We start from the raw sequence: 12,684 nt of genomic DNA on the forward strand, positions 1-12,684 counted from the left end.
CCATTATGAAGGAAAGGCAATTGCGTAGAATATTTTGCACGTAGGTCTATGGTGGCCAACATTGCACAAGGATTCCAAGGCATATTGTAAGGCGTGTGACGCATGTTAAGGAACTGGTAGACCATCACTAAGAGATGAGTTACCTCTACATCCTCAAGTATCTTTGCAACCCTTTAAGAAGTGGGTGATTGATTTTGTTGGGCCAATTCATCCCCTTGGAGAAAATGGGTGCGCGCTATATTATCATTGCGATGGAATATCTAACCAGATGGGTAGAAGCACAACTAATTAAAGATTGTATAGGGGCTACAGTAGAAAAATTCTTGTTTGAGTATGTCTTAACCAAATTTGGCTTCCCGAAAGTATTGATGAGTTATAGGGGTACGCACTTTCAGAATGAAACAATCAGCGCATTGACTGAAGAATTGTAGGTCTACCATCATAAGAGTATGCCATACCACCCGTAGGCAAATAGAACTATTGAAGCCTTTAACAAGATTTTGGAGAATGCACTAACAAAGATCTATAATGCACAACAGAATGACTGGGATGTGCGCATACTTGGAGTACTATGGTCTTATAGGACTACTTGTAAGATGCTGACAGGGAAAATGTCATTCAGATTAGTATACGGGGTTGAATTCGTAATGTTAATGGAGTACATTGTGCCTGGTCTGCACATAGTAGCTCTGATAGATATGGCAGATCATGAGGCCTTGGAGAAACAACTCGGCAACTGATGGAGCTCGAAGAAGATCTATTTTTGGTAGGATTCCATCAACAAGTGTAGAAGGAACGCGAAAAATCATGGCATGATCACCACATCAATCTTCATGTGTTCAAGGTAAATGACCTTGTCTTGTTATATGATAGTAAATTCACTAAATTTTCAGGTAAATTCTAGATGCATTGGTTAGGGCAGTATATTGTCAAAGAAATTACATATGGAGGCGCAGTTCAGCTTGCGAAGCTGAATGGGGGACCCTTCACGGGAAGAGTGAATGGGAGTAGAATGAAGTTATATACAGGGGATCCTACACAATAACTATATGGAAAAAGGATAGTCTTAGTTCTCCAGGAAGTTGCAAGGGAGAGTGGGACTATAAAATACATTGCCCAGCTTAGAGGACAACGTAGCGAGTAGGCTGCACGGAGAATGACGAAGATGCAACTGAGGAAGTTGTGCCATGAGGGAAGGTATCGCGCAGCAAAATAGGAAAATCACCGTTGGAGTTACTGTTCATGACTTGACATCCAGAAGACGATTAAGTGGAGCGGGGTAGTGGCATTTAAGGCAAAAATATTTGAAGATTTGCCACCAAAACAAAATTTATTATCAGAAATTGGGGGGAACGGTCAGATTTGAATTCAAAACCCCCTATAAATTATGTGTGCTAGTCAAACAGAAAACACTTTGCGCTCTAAGAGTTGTTACTGAATTTCGATGTTTGTTGCCTATGAGCTGAGCATTTTGGGAAGATTTAGTTGTGAGCCTTGTGTTTGTCAAATTGCCTGAGATAAACCATAAGCTTATCCTTGAGCAAATGTCTACACCAAGTCCTGCTGAAACTGTTAATACTAGTGATGTTGTCTCCAACACAGCTTCCCCAAAAGTTGTAAGTATGAAAGCTTCAGCTACTATGCCTATGGAGCTGAGGTCGCCTAGACCGAAGCATACCCTTACTATAGAAATCCAACTAGCCAAGTCAAAGCAATCCGCGAAGGAAAAGTAGAAAAATATGGTGCCAGTGCATGCATCCCCAAGGAAGCATATTGACACACAGAAGAAAGATAAGAAAACAGAGAAAGTAGTGGACCTGGACGTGAAAGAATTATAGGGAAAAAATCATATTGATGCTGAAGGTGTGGAACCCATGACAAGTCTCCCTAAGTATATTCCTCTATAGAAGGGACAGGAAAAGGTCACGAAGGACCCGAATAATGATAATTTTACAATATCCATGCCCCTACTATCTGAGCAGGTCCCCTTCGAAGGCTCGTAGATCGCAAGGATCCCATTGTTAAAAATGGAGGAGTGGGACCTCACAAATCACACCAAGTTTCCCCATTTGGAAACAAACAAATATATACAGAGGGTCTATTATGAAGAAACAGTTGTTACAGTGTTGGAGATGAAGGAATGGGTCTGTGGTGTCCATCAATCAGGGTTGATCAATATGCTGTGGATACCACATTATCACCACACCCCCATTAATACGATGTGTGTGCTAGCTTCTCACACTAGTTGTAGTATACCTAGGGGGGATAGTATGGGGTACAGAGGGAGGTACCCAAGGGAATAATGTAATAATGGGATGGGCCATAGTAATAAATAAAGTGGTTAACCTGTCTCATGTAAGGGACCACAAGTAGTTAGCAATAATGTAATAATCTCATTGTATTAGATAGATGGTATTGAGTGAACCATGGTAATGACCCATGGTATTGTATGTATGAGGCCTATATAGAGGCTAGAGACTCCCCATTGAGAGATGGCACCGAATATTGTATGGACAAGCATATGGCTTGTGGAGTGTTCTCCTTCCTTAAGGAGTGAATGTATGGTGTTGCCATACCTTAAGGGTTTGATTAATAAAGAATCATTTTTATATTCAGATCTGGGTTTATTTCTATTATCATACATTTTCAGATCAAATATATAACAAGTGGTATCAGAGCACTTTCTTGGGCAAAGCAAAGAATTTTTTATTATTTTTTGCAGGAATTTTTTGGGGCAAAGAGTTTTCAGATCAGATCTGTATGTTCTGGTGAAAAATTTGCAGAATCTAATTGCATATCTAAGATTTTTGTAGAAAAATACCCAATTTGAAAAAAAAAAAAAATTGGCCGAATCAGAGTCCGAATGAGGGAGATATCGCGGATTTAAAAAGCAGTTGTGTTGTAGATATTTTTTGGGGCGGCGAGTTTTTAGATCAGATATGTATGTTCTAGGGAAAAATTTAAGAATATAAATGCATATTTGGGTTCTTTGCGAAAAAATACCTAATTTCAAAAAAAAAAAAAGGTCGAATCGGAGTCCAAATGAGGGAGATATCGTTGATTTAAAATCAGCTCTTTTTTTAGAAATTTTTGTGACAGCGAGACAGTTGCAGCATGAATCTAAAATTCCAATGCCTAGATCGGGATTTCTATCAAATGGGAAGATGCAAAATGGTTGTTCCATTTCCAAAAATAGGTCATAATAGGGATTCTGAGCAATATTAACTGAATTGTGGCCATTTCAAATTTTCGCCAAGTACGCGATTTGTTTTCAAAACCCTCTTCATGGCTTATAACAATGAGTTTTTTATAGGAAAAAATGATGGGCCAACTATTGAAAAATTTATACAAAATTAGAAGTGTGACAGGCCATTCTTTTGGAAGGACACCATAGGGTATTATTTGAAAGATGAGGCCACTATATGGTGGAAATCACTTGATAGTGAGATTCTGAAGTTATGTCAGGCCGACGAAATTGAAAAACTATTTTTGGAAAAATGGTCTCACATTGGAAAGAAGGAAACCAAAAAACCTAGCAAATATCTTATTTTTACAGGAAGCGATAATGGTCCTACTATTGAAGAATTCATAAAATATACTAAGAAAAAACATCCAAAAAATTGGACAAGTTTCCTATGGCTTACTTTGAAAGAAGAGGCTACCATATGGTATTACTTACTTGGCACCCAGGTGTTCAAATTTTCAGATGAAGAATTTGAAAAAGTCCTTTTAGGCAAATGGTCTCATACTACAATATAGGGGAATGAGACATGTATGGGATTATTTTCTACTGGTATCTCCTTATTACAGGTTCATGGATATATTCAGAAGGAGAAGTTCATTGTGTCTATAAATCCTAGTTGCAAGAAAATTTTTACAAATGTTAATTTGGCAAAAAGATTGCAAATTCCAACTAAACAAATGGAGCACACACAGGTTAATAATGAGCAGGTGCAAGTTTATATAGATTTGAAGATTTCTATGGACAAGTATGTATTGCATTCTAATTTTTGTGCTTCAGATATGGCTAATGTGGATGTTGTTTTGGGATACCCTTGGATGGAATCTGTGGGTATTATCAATATTAATGTGCAGAAGAAATTCCTGAAGCTCTAGTATAAAAAGAAGAAAATTACATTATAGGATATTTCGATCAATAAATAGGTAGTGTCCAAGGAGGCTAGAGCAAAAGATGTTCCAGGGATTGAAACATCAAAAGATGAGCCCTTGATGGTTGACAACCAAACACAAACATCAAACCAAGAACGAGAAAAATAGGTAGAGTCCAAGGAGGCTGAAGCAGAAAATGTTACAAGTACGGATACATCAGATGAGGAATTCGTGGTTGAAGTAAAATTGGAAGATAAGTAACAACAATAGACACCACAACATGTGTCTGATACCAATCAGACTCCATTAGGTGGTGAATTAAAGAAAGATACACCGCTGGTTAAAAATTCAACATATCACCACCCACATCACCCTGCAAGAAAACAACCAACATGATGGCAACAAATTAGCCACAAGGAAAGCAACCCCTGCATGGCAGATAGAGAGGGGTGACGATCCACCTACTACACATCAACACAGAAGAGCCGCCAGGGTCAACTTCCATCTCAAGTGAGTGAGGCACCAGCTAGATCGAGGGTTCACCTTTCTCTTGGATGGCTAGATGCACATGCATGGTACCAGTGGACTACTCTTTTGAGTAGATCTTATTATTTGTATTCTTCTTATGTTTCGGGGAAAAAACATGTTTAAGGGGGGTGGAATGTAGTATACCTATGGGGGATAGTATGGGGTACAAAGGGAGGTACCCAATGGAATAATGTAATAATGAGATGGGTCATAGTAATAAATAAAGTGGTTAACCTATATCATGTAAGGGACCACAAATAGTTAGCAATAATGTAATAATCTCATTGCGTTAGATAGATGGTATTGATGGAACCATGGTAATGACCCATGGTATTGTATGTATGAGGCCTATATAGATGCTAGAGACTCCCCATTGAGAGATGGCAAGGAATAGTGTATGGACAAGCATATAGCTTGTGGAGTGTTCTCCTTCCTTAAGGAGTGAATGTATGGTGTTTCCCTACCTTAAGGGCTTGATTAATAAATAAGAATTTCTATATTTAGATTTGGGTTTATTTCTATTATCATATATTTTCAGATCAGATATATAACGCTGGTGCACGATGGATGTTTATGGCTAAGACAACCTATCCCCATCATGGACATGCTAATTCACAGAATCACATGGCTGCCTTACAAAGGCATGAACTCGGCTAAGGAGTCTGGAGGGAAGACTGGGGAGAAAGATCTTGCAAAGAAGATGAAGAGGGATTACAGCCTCCTTAAGAAGTCGTGAGGGTATTCCATTCTTTCCATAATAGACCAGGCAGTTCAATTCGCTGCCCATATTTTAGCATGGAAGGTTATAAGAAAATGCCGCGCAGATGAAGTTCCAACGCCAATGGTTTCCCTTGCTGCACAGTGCATGGAAGGCATATAATTTAATTGGGCAAGGTACCTCTATTAGGAGTTCCTAGTGAACTTCTGAGAAGCCCAGTAAGAAACCAAGTTGTTTCACTACGCTTTCCTGTTGTTGTCAATTTGCTTGTTGCATGGAGAGTGCCAAAGGATAACTAATTTCCTCTGCTTGAGGAAGGATTGTCAGAGGCAGTGCAATTCACTTTCTTATGGTCCATAAAGGATTTTGTGTGGATTGCAGAGATGAAGATATTTTGGGTTCTTATCGAAATGGATCTCCGTATGGCAATCAATCAACGTCTGAGTTTGTCCCCAACCTTGTTCATGCAACTGTCAGCCTATGTGGCATTCAAAGCTGACTTCCACAGAGTCTATATCCAATCCCAGAAGGATCTAGAGATGAAATGGCACCAGTTTCCCTATTTGGTGTCAAAAACGAATGTGTAGGAGCTTGTAGCATCATGGCTTACAAAGTGACACGCCCCATCAGAAGTAGATGTTGGGACAAGCACGGGCATAGGAAGTTCTGCTACATATAAAAGAAAATAGTTAGCTAAGCAAGATGCACATACCCTCATAGAACAACGAAAGAAGGAAGTAGCAGAAAAGACTCGCATTGAGCAGGAACACATTGTTGCGAAGAAGTTGGAGAAAGAACGTGAGTCCCAGAAAGGTGATAAGTCACCTTCGCCGAAGACAGAGGAAGAAGAGATTTTAGGACAAGGCAACAGAGGTGATGAGGGGTAGAGCACTCCATTTATTTTAAAAAGATGTGGCAAGGAGAAGAAGCATAGAACAAAAAAAGTAGAAATATGATAAAACACAGATTGATCCCATGGTGTTGACAAAAAGCGATCTTGATGAGATCGGTGATAAAATCAGGGATACAATGATAGAAGTGTTGTAGCAGTTTGAGTAGCAATACATACAGATGATGGGGAGCATCCATAATGATCTATGTGAGCTACAAATCCAAACAAGAAGAATACAGGTGGGCATTGGACAAGCAAGCCCGTGGTAATTGAGCCTGGCACTCGGGAAAAGATAAGCAGTAGACTTAGTAAGGACCCTGGATCTCAGAACTATACCGTTTCCCAATAGGTTCATTCGCACAGAGTTTTCTGACGATTGTATTATACTTAGTACAATATAGTGGCGCTCTCCAACAAAACCCTCCACACACTGCATAAGGGGGTGGAAGATGAATTGAGAATCAGGGAGCAGCGCGCCCTCAACCTTAGAAGTGAGTACAAAGTCAACAGTGAACAAAGTTAGTTGAAAAGACAGGCTCTGAAAGAAAAGGGGGCAATTCAGGCATATAACTCACTTCTAGAGTCAACAGTAGTGGAGGCATGTAAGACAATGCTTGAGCTTCACAACCCGGAGGATGCACAACCACAAGACAAAATCAGAAAACTAGTCGTTGGTGTACGTGAGGCTAAAGCAGAAGTTGGACAAGTAACTTTTGAGTTCAACATGAAGATTGCAGAGCTACAACTAAAGTTGCAACCCATGACTCCATCTGAGGTCCAAGAGCAACATGGAATCACAATAAAGGAAGGCATAGCTACCTTGGATGCCACAGTCAATAACTGTGCGGCACTGTTCGAGCAGGTTTTGGAGCTAGTGACCAATCTACAAGAGGATCTGACCCTGCAGACATTAAACGCAGAGGTAAGGGGGCTGCAGTGCCAATATGATGAGGTCAGGGAAATTGTGTGCTCCTTAGCACTAGCATACTGAGTTGTCAAGTTACAAGAAGGAAAATAACTACTGGCATAGGTAGAGGACGTGTGGAAGAAGGAGGCCTTGCTAAAGGCCAGGTTGCAGCCTTGGTTGGAGGAGGCTTATCAAGTCATTACATCCATTCAGGATAAGCTTAAGGGACTACAACATACACAACAAATGATGAGGCTAGAAGTAGAAGGACCAACCACTGAGAAATTGATCAAGGATGTTCAACAAGTAGCGACACAGAGCGCTGCTGAAGTTGCAATAATCCAGGTGGAGCTGGGGGATCTTCACTGTAAGATCATGACGCCAACAGAGTGACTCAAGGGCGAGTCACAATCTTTGTGTTTTGGTTCTATTTGGATGGGGTCCCCTAGGTTATTTTACGGTTAAGATGACCCAAATTTTGGTACAGTTTTGTAAATAATGTAAAGTCTCCACAAATTTTGGATGCGGAGTGCATATATGAATAGGAGTCAAAGGGGCTTAGCCCCTAGTTTTATGTAAATTTTTGAGTTTGTTTTGAGATTCACCCATGGTCCGCAGACCATGACATTATATGAAAAGTCTATAAATAGTGAGTCTTAGTGAAGTAGTAAAGAAGAACAAGACGAAGAAGAGAGAGAGAGAGAATTGGGTTTATTGAAGAGTCTAGGATAGGAGGTAGGGCAAGAAGGCTTTGCTTCCTATGCTTAGATAGGGAAATAAAGGCTTCGTAGCTGAGTGCATGAAGGCCTAGGTAGTGTCTGTAGCAAAGTGTGTTGACGCCTGCAACTGTGTGTGCAGGGCAATTTGAGTTTGTAACCTTGAATTGAAGATCAATAAAGAATCTTTTCCGAAGAATTCCTGAGTATTTATGTTTATCTATGTTAATGTATATGTTGCTGATAAATGATTTGTTTTATGAGATATTGATTGAATGTTACATGATTCTCTTGAATAAGTCTTAATAATGTACGCAATGCATGTTTAAATACTTTCACGAAGACTTTGGTGATTTCTTTTATGTTTACTAATGATTTAAGTAAATCTGGAGAACACTAATTTAAGACAACTCTCTAATGTGCATAAGTAGGAAAATTAATTGTTAGAGGTCCGCAAGGACTAATCATAGACCTTCACAAAGGTCTGAAGGATTTTTTAATAGAGTTGCAGCAACGTACCCCAAGATTTTATCGATCTACGTGAAGGCAAATCTAAGGCACTGAAAGACATCACACTAGTCTTTGGATGTAGAAACTTGGTTCTTGCATTCCCCCCACACTGCTTCGGGTGAGATTGCAGCCTGCACTATGTGGGTTGTTTCCAAAAGGGCCAATAGTGCAGGTTTTTTTTGGTTGGCACAACTAACTTTGAACCTGAATCAGAACACCCTAGCCAACACTTTGAGGAGTGAAAAATGTAATCTTTTCCTGATTGGAAAAGTCATGAACTGAAAAATATCCTTCCAAAAAAATTAACTATCTATCAATGACATCTACATCTATCTGGCCTTCAAGTATGGGAATGTCAAAATTAACTTGTACCCTAAAAGGAGTGGCACCTTTAGAGTGGCTGCTGGATGATGATGCATCACTTGTGGGTAGACGCTGAAGTCTCTAGGAAAAATTATCCATCACCGTTTTCCATTATCACTTGAGGGCTTCCTCGAGCAATATTTTGAAAGAATCTCCTGCCCCCTTGACTTTATTTTCTTCCACCATGGGAGGTCATTGAGGTTTGCGAGGTTGGTCTTGCAAAGGTTCAACCAATTCAAGCCTTAACTCCTTATACTTTGACCTCGATCGGGACATGTAAAGGAAAGTAGAGAAAGAGTAGATTGTTCTGATACCATTGATCCATACTTATGCAGGAATGCAATAAAATATAGATATACACATAAACACGAAGATGCAACAAAAATAAAACTTCATTGCATTAATATCAAAGAACTAAAATATGTTTACATACAAAATGGAAATAAACTAGCTCGGCTGATGGTAGCTTATCTCTAAGAAGAGATGTGGTGGCTGCATGACTTTGAACTATGTTACAATGAGTCTCAAGGGCCTTTTTATTATTGAACAATAAGGGAAAACCATAAACAACCAAAACCATAACCCAGGAGATGGAACAACAAGAGTTTGTGGGCCCCGTTGGGGTTAGTTGGGTAGGCAACTTCTTGGGGTCGTAACTTAGTGATATTATCTTTGTTTGGTACATATGATACCTTGCTGAAAATATCACTCTGAGTACTAAAGTAATTTATGCAAGTCAGCTATGTGCCTACTGTGGACCTAAGAAATGCATGTTAGTGGGTCAAAATTGCTCCAGAAGTTCAGGACCCAAAAAACTACTAAAAACAGTAAATGCTGATATAAACAAGGAACCTAATGAAACCGACTAGAGGTCTAGGTGGAATAGTCTTGTGGCCACAAATATCCACCTAGATCGGTACCACCTCCCAAATGTCATTCTTCTAGGTGGAAGCATACTCTTCCACCATGGAATCTCTCTAGACCTATAGATTTAATACCTCCTCATATGAAAAAGGCTTTACCTCTCGGATGTTGCTTAACATAGCCCAATAACTGTTGAACCTCTATGGTCATTTAGTCTCCCTATCAATTTTCCAAGGACTCCCCATTGACTCAGCATATTTCAAGAGCTCATTAAGTCTCTTGAATTTCTTCATGAGTGAAGTGGCATAATCCTTCTTTTCCTCCTCATCTACCAAAGGTGCATTCAAAGACTGTACACTCAAAGATAGTCAACTAGTGCTTTGAAACACTGATCTAAGTGTGCTAGTAACTCATGAACTAATAATTTAGAATCCAGTGATAGCTAAAATTGGTGTAGAACCAGTGCTAGATGTACTCGTATATTATAAATTTTGTGGCCTTGTGGTCTAAGGAACTTGTGCCTAAGGTCCTTGTTGCTCTCCTTCCAAATATCTCTAAAAGGATCTATCCTCCTCAAATCTCACATACCTCCTAAAAACAACCCTCCTCAAGGAAGGGATGTATATATGGCATGCCTTCAAATTCTCACTATACCTAAAATGGATACCCATTTTTGCAGTGGGTTCTAGCTTCTTCCTCTTCTCTAAAGGGGCATGTAACCATATGAGGCATCCAAAGATATGAAAGTGCCTAACCTTAGGCTTTTTCGTAGATGAAGCCTCCTAAAGAGTTTTATTCCCAAATGAATGACGAGGACTACTATTATGAACATATATTGCGATGCTAAATGCCTCAACCGAAATAAAGAATGGTTAAATATGATCATTCAACATAGATCTAACTTCTACCACAATGGCCCTACATTTCCTCTTAGAAACATCATTCTCTGTTATAAGGAAATATAAAATCTCTCTTAATTCCTTCCTTCTCACACAACTACCTAAAGGAAATGGGTGTATACTTACCCCCATTATCCGACCCCAACAACCAAACCTCCCTTCTTGTCTAGTTCTCCATAAGAGCTTTGAACTCATGGAATTGCTTGAATACCTCACCCTTGGTACTCATGAAGTATATCGAAGTCTTCCTAGAGAATTAATCCATGGATATAACATAATACTTATAACCACTAAGCGAGATTAAAGACATTAGACCACATATATCATAATGAAACAAAATCAAGTATACCTACTTCCCTGCTATCATTGCTTGGAAAACCAACCTTGGTGTACTTCCCGGGAGCACACCCTCTATACACATCCCCATGCTCCATGCTGAACTCAAGAAATCCTGTGATAATCTCACCTAGAATCATGAGAGATCCATGATGTAAATGACCCATACTCCTATGCCATAGATCACATATATCTTTGCTACTACTACTGGTGTGAACCAAGGCATGACTGGGTTGAAACATGAGCCCGCATAGATTCCCCTATCTGATACCAACCAATTTGTTCAAAGTGACGTAGGACCCCTTAGGGTAGATGAGTACCTATTCAAGTCTGAAAAACACCTCAAATCCATTATCCTCTATGGAAGAAGTTGATATCGGTTCTTCTTCAACCTAGGGACGTGTTAGAGCATCCCTGACTATCATAGGTGACTGCAACTCCCTCTCAAAATAAATAGTCCCACACCCAACTTCCCTAACCATGATGTCCTCTCCAAATATGACCTCATGAAGAACTCCATTCTCTATGAGATCAATAAAGAAATATCTGATACCATACATATGGCATGAGTCTTCACTATCAATATACCAAGCATATGAGGAATATGTGCTAGAAGTAAGACAAGAAACCAATGACAACTCCTTCATTAATTGTGTGGAAAACTCATCCACCTCTACAAAAGCTACAACCTGCTTCTTCTTCTAATTTGGGCAAGTCACTACATAATGTCCCATCTTATGGAAAGAAAAACATTTAAATTTTCTCATATCCTTCTTTTCCTCACCCTTCTTCTTGGCCCCATCCTTGGCCCCTTATGAATTTCTTCTCGCCCTTAGCTGCAAGGGGAACATTCTCCTCATTGTCTCCAAGATTCTAGTTAGAAGAGAAACTCCCAAGTCTTAGCTCCTCCTGCATGAAATCATCCTATAGTCTTTCCTAATCATGAATTTCTCCCTAGTAACAATCCCATGCAAAAATCTATCCAATGTATATAAAATCCATTTAAGGAAATTTTGACTAGCTCAGAGTCATCTATTCCTTCTCTAGTAGCCCCCAACTCATCAAGTATATTTCTTAGTTTGGTAAGCATGAAGAGACCGTGCCATTTTTTGTTATATTGGTGCTCCTTAATTTCTTCTTAAGCGCCAATTTCCTATTCTAATTTGTACTATGATATAATTTTCAAAGTTCTACCCAAATTTCAAAAGCATGGGTCTTTTTGAAAATGCAGCAAAAAAATCTCAGTTTGACATTGCCTTGGTCAAACTAGAGAAAATTTCGAATTTCTATTTCAGTAGAAATCTTGGAGGTAGTTAAATGAGGTAACATGGCACTTGTCACTCAGTTAATTCAGTTAATTTGACTTAGGGAAGCTTGAATTTGGTACAGTATGTTTGATTGCTAATGTGTAGCAATCTATTTCACTTAATTTGAGTTATTGTTAGTTTAACTAGTTCTAAATGTCAGAAGAACTAATGGAGGTCACATTTTGGAAGTGGAACTTCAACCACACTTAGTGATCAACTAGTTAACTGATCAATCAACCCAAAATAGTTGTTGCATGCAAAGAATTCAAGTTACCCAATTTAGATGGAGATTCCAAGGCATTGTACTATCAGTTGTATCATATTCCAATGTGTACATGTGATGCATGCAGTCAGAGGAAGGACCTAAGGAAATTGAGCAATTCCATAATGGGAAATTCCTAAATAATAGGGGAAAATTTCTAAAGTGAACAATGCAAGGAAACAATAGCTTGGAGGGCTTGAAAATTGGCTAAGTGTTGGCAAGAGTTATCCAGCCAGGCATAGGGATAGACTATACATTTTCAGGGTGTGCTT

Source organism: Pinus tabuliformis, chromosome 4_1 (genome assembly GCF_031772625.1).
Source record: "Pinus tabuliformis cultivar Carrire ecotype Pingquan chromosome 4_1, CPIR1, whole genome shotgun sequence".
Classification (NCBI taxonomy): Eukaryota; Viridiplantae; Streptophyta; class Pinopsida; order Pinales; family Pinaceae; genus Pinus; species Pinus tabuliformis.